Source organism: Leptonychotes weddellii, chromosome 11 (genome assembly GCF_054177405.1).
Source record: "Leptonychotes weddellii isolate Sample4059 chromosome 11, ASM5417740v2, whole genome shotgun sequence".
NCBI classification, from domain to species: domain Eukaryota; kingdom Metazoa; phylum Chordata; class Mammalia; order Carnivora; family Phocidae; genus Leptonychotes; species Leptonychotes weddellii.
This window is the reverse complement of record NC_138379.1, coordinates 18,124,361-18,129,654: the sequence shown is the minus strand read 5'-3', so window position 1 is coordinate 18,129,654 and position 5,294 is coordinate 18,124,361. Positions and strand designations below refer to the sequence as shown.

Sequence of the window (5,294 nt, the reverse complement as noted above, 5' to 3'; positions counted from 1 at the left end):
CAGGGTGAAGGGTATATAAGTAGGGACAGATTCACATTATTACATTGTAGGACAGAGGTAGGGTGGAACATGTATGTCCTGAGACTTGAACCACACCCTAACTCTTAAAAAGTTTCTTTTTTCTACTATCAGGAGCTGTCAATGATTCCTCCCAGTAGTAAATAGTGGGGACAAGGCTAGTCCTTTCACTAAATTCTCATAAGGAAAATAAAAAGTAATACGGTGATCTGTAAAATGCCTCACTGGGAATTCAATATCAAAATGCATTAATTTCAGCATCAAACAACATAAAAATACATTTCATAATACATGACTACATCTCTTTACCACCCAAGAGAATAAAAAAACGAGGGAGGGGAGAAATTTGGAGAAAGAGATGGGAAAGATATAGAAAAATAAAGGAACAACATTAATGGCAAAATGCCATTATGTTTCATAAAATTAATTAAGTCTTCTCTTGCATGTCATGCAAGAGCCACATAATCCCTGCTCAAAAAGATTAACCCAATTTATACCAATTAACCCAAAGCAAATCCAGCTTTTTTGCATATGCTTCACAGAAGCATACATAAATAATATTACACATCAGGATTAGATAGCAGTCATTGTAATTGTATCTTATTGACTAAGCATTAAAAAGAAATAAAACATAACCTATTCAGTTGTTGAGTGTATTCAAAATGTCACTTTATAGAGGTGCATAGTATAAGGTTAGTGCCCATGGTCTTGAATTTACCTGGGTGACATTCTATGAAGGTGTGAAGTGGCAAATGGTTGGCTGGGGAGTTGGGATTTCTAGTTTTAAAAATCTCTCCATTATTAGCTTTGTGACCTTGGGTGATTCACTTAAACTTTCTTAGGTTCTGTTTATTTACCTAGAAAGTAACAGCAATGAATATATTCCTATAAACTTCCAAGAGTTGTGTTATTTATGTAGATATCACCCCAAGGTTAGACAAAAGAACTGATATGTATTATCACTGACATACTATACTGATCAAACATTTATAGTCTTAAAATAACTGCTCGCTCATTAAAATATTATACACCTTATTCGGCATTTGGCAGCTCTAAAGTCTTATATCCTCATTACAATTCAGTTGCTAGTCATGGAGGACCAACTCCTGTACTCAAGGTAGTCAAGAAAGGGCTAATGTCATAGCTTCTATCTTTCCCCCTGCTTTATTGAGGTATGACTGACAAATAGAGATTACATATATTTAAGGTGTACAACATGTTTTGATATACATGTACATTGTGAAATGATCACCACAATCAAGCTAATAATACCCATCTCTTCACATATTTAACTTTTTTTGGTGAGAACAGTTAAAATTTAATTTTTAGCAAATTTTAAATATATGATACCATATATTTAACTTTGTACCCTTTGACCAACATCTCTCCATTTTCCCTTCACCCCAATCCCTGGCAACCACCATTCTACTCTCTGTGTCTATAAATTTATGTATTTTATACATATATTATATCAAAGATCAGATAAATGTGTGGGCCTATTTCTGGGCTCTCTGTTCTGTTCCATTGGTCTACATGTCTGTTTTAATGCTAGGACCACCCTGTAACTTTGCAGTATATCTTAAAGTCAGGCAGTGTGATAGCTTCAGCTTTGTTCTTCTTGTTCAAGATTGCTTTGACTATTCTGGATCTTTCGTGGTTCCACATGAATTTTGTTTTTTTTTTTTCTATTTCCATAAAAAATGCCACTGGAATTTTGATGGGAATTGCACTGACTCTGTCACTCACTTTGGGTATTGTGGACATTTTAACAATATTAATTATTCTCATCCATGAACATAGAATATCTTTCTATTTATTTGTGTCTTCTCCAATCTTTCATCATTTTCTAGTTTTCAGTGTACAAATCTTTCACCTACCTGGTTAAATTTAATTCTAATTATTTTACTCTTTTTCATGCTAGTATTAATAGGATTGTTCTGTTAATTTCATTTTTGGATGGTTCATTAGTATTGTCTAGAAATGCAACTAATTTTTGTATGTTAGTTTTATATCCTGCAACTTTATTGAATTTGTTTATTATTTCTAAGGGTTTTTTTGTTTTGTTTTGGGTTTTTTTTTTTTTTTTTTGGTGGAGTCTATAGGGTTTTCTGTATAAAGTCATGTCATCTGTAGACAGAGACAACTTTACTTCTTCCTTTATGATTCAGATGGCTTCTATTTCTTTCTCCTTACCTAACTGGCTAGGATTTCCAGTAGTATGTTGAGTAGAAATGGTGAGAGTGGGCATCCTTGTCTTGTTCCTGATCTTAAAGGAAAAACTTTCAGCTATTCACCATTGAGTATGATGATATTAGTTGTGGGCTTGTGATATATGACCTATATTATGCTGAGGTACATGCTATCTATACCTAAATTGTTGGGAGTTTTTAATCATGAAAGCTTGCTTTATTTTGTCAATTGCTTTTTCTGTATCTATTGAGATAATTATATGATTTTCATCCTTCATTCTATTAATATGGTACATCACATTTAATAATTTGCCTCTATTGAGCCATCCTTGCATCCCAGAGATAAATCCCACTTGAACATGGTGTATAATCCTTTTAATCTGCTGCTGAATTGAATTGTCCACAGCAGTTTCTTATGATCCTTTTTAATTTCTGTGCTCTCAGAAATAAAAATTATAATGTCTCCTCTTTCACTTACAATTTTATTGAACCTTTTCTTTTTTTTCTTAGTATAGCTAGCTTGTTAATTTTCTTTTTAAAAAACAACTAAGTTTTGTCAATCCTTTTTATTTGTTTTTCTCATCTCCATTTTATTGATTTCTGCTCTAAACTTTATTATTTTCTTCCTTTTGCTAATTTGGGGCTTAGTTTCCTTTTCTAGTTCCTTGAGGTGTAAAATTAGGTTATTTGAGATAATACTTTTTTTTCTTAATTTAGGCATTTATCACTATTAGAATTGCTTTTTCTGTATCCTGAAAGTTTTGGTATGTTGTGTATCCCCATTATTATTTGCCTCAAGATAGTTTTCTATTTCTCTTTTGATTTATTCTTCAACTTATTGGGTGTTCATATTCATGCTATTTAATATTTCCACGTTTGTGAATTTTCTAATTTTCTTCCTGTTATTGATTTCCAGTTTGATACAATTGTGTTCTTGAATTGATTTCAACTTGATATGATTTCAAACTCAATTTGTTAAGACTTGCTTCTATGTAAAAATCACTTTTATAATAAAGCTCCTTTCATTAAAACATACTCCAATCAACTCTTGCAAAGGAAAGCTCACCTAATCCCAAGTCAACAATATAAAAGCAAGGAGAAAGGACAGGTTCTCTGCTGTGATCATGTTCAGGACATTCAGAAGGGTGAATGAAGGGTGAGCTAGACCCTAGGAGCACCATTGTGCTGTCTGTGCCAAAACTTTCACATACTGCCCACCACCACCCAGCCTCGAAATGGTCAGCTGGTGGGTTGTGTGCTGTCCACACTGGTTCTCCCACAAAGAGCCACATGGCCTTCATGTAGGTCTTTTCCTCAGCATGAAGCAGTGATAAATCCCTACAGGAAGAGATATCATGTCTCCTCTTTCCATGAAAATGTGGATCCACGTGTCTTCTTTATTTCTCACATCAAAGTAGCCACTGCTGTCCAAGATGGAGCAGATCTCATCACCCAGGGGCTCCTCACAGAACATCTTAATCTTTTTTTCGTGATTTGGTTGTTTATCTTTGCATACAGTTATTATGTCCATCCAGGAGTAGTTTCTCTCTCTTCAGGTTTTTCTAATTCTGGATCATTCTCGTATTTGTCAGCAACCAACTTCTAGCAAAGAACTCCCAACTGGTGCAGCTGCTCCAGGCCAACTGGGAGGCTGGTTTGGTGTGGTGGGGCCACCTGGGGTCATGGGCAGACTCTGCACCATGGCCCAACTGGGGCACTGGGAGCACCTGCCTGCTCAAATTCCCTGCTTATCTGGCCCACTAACCCCACACCAGTAGCTATGGGAGGTGGTGGAGGAAGAGTGGCCCTTACATACTTTTGATGATGACTTATTTTTCATCATATGATGACCTTCTTTGTCTCATTATGACAGTTTTGATTCAAAATCTATTTTGTCTGATGTAAGTGTGGCCACCTCTGTTCTCTCTTGGTTTCCATCTTCACGAATATCTTTTTTTCCATTCATTCACTCTCAGCCTATTCATGCTCTTAAAGCTATAATGAATCTTCTGTAGATAGCATATTGTTGGATCTTGTTTTTTCATCCCTTTAGTCTTTTTATATCTTTTGACTGGCAAATTTAATTCTTTTACATTTGTGATAAAATGAAAGCTTCTTTAGGAGTACTCATCACATACCAGGAAACCCCAATAAGGCTATCATTGGGTTTCTTAGTAGAAATTTTGCAGGCCTGGAGAGAGTAAGATCCAGTATGCTGAAAGAAAGTGGAAAAAAAGAAAAAAGAAAACTATACCTGGCAAAGCTGTCTTTCAAAAATGAAGAGAAGAAGACTTTCCCAGACAAGCATAACCACAGGAAGTTTATCACCATGAGACCTGTCTGACAAGAAAAGCAAAAGGGGGTTCCTCAAATTAAAATGAAAGACACTAATTAGTAACAAGAAAACATATAAAAGTATAAAACTCACCATTAAGGTAAGTATACAAATTCTGAATACTCCAACACTTTAAATAATTGTAAATAATTTTTAACTCTGCTTATGGCCCAGGACATTCTGAAGTCATATTCATTATATATTAAACTCATCACCACATTCCTCCACCAACAATGTTTCTATGCTGCTTATCTGGGATTTTCAAGATCAGAGACGGCAGTTGTTTTATTCACTCCTGACATACATAGTGCCATACCTGGCACATAAAACTAGTCCTTAGCTAAAAAACAAAATAGTTACAAATGTTATTTAATGGGCTATGTCAGTTCTGTTCAGAGTGTGGCCCTCAGACCAACAGCATTGGCGTTACTGGAATTTGTTTTAAACTTAAGTCCATTAGTCCTACATAGACACATAAAATCGGAATACACAGAGGTTGGGATGATGCATATGTGTTTTAACAAAATCTCCAGGTGATTTGTACACTAATTAAAGTTTGAGAAGCCCTGGTCTAGGTCAAGTCTTTAAGAGGCAAGTAATATGTTTAGAACTTTTATTTTGAAAGTATAATGCCATTTAAAGGGGGACATTTTTATAGTCAAATACATGGACAGATATAGTGGATAGTTAGCACATTCACATAAAGATAAACTCTTCTGGATTTAGAGCCTTTATCTCTTAATTTATTTTCA

At 34.9% G+C, this 5,294-nt stretch overlaps 1 pseudogene; it reads right to left on the bottom strand.

Annotated features, from left to right (window-relative positions):
- Window positions 1-3,375: 3,375 nt before the first annotated feature.
- On the bottom strand, window positions 3,376-3,909 carry LOC145716255 (acireductone dioxygenase pseudogene; annotated as a pseudogene).
- Between the last annotated feature and the right edge of the window lie 1,385 nt (window positions 3,910-5,294).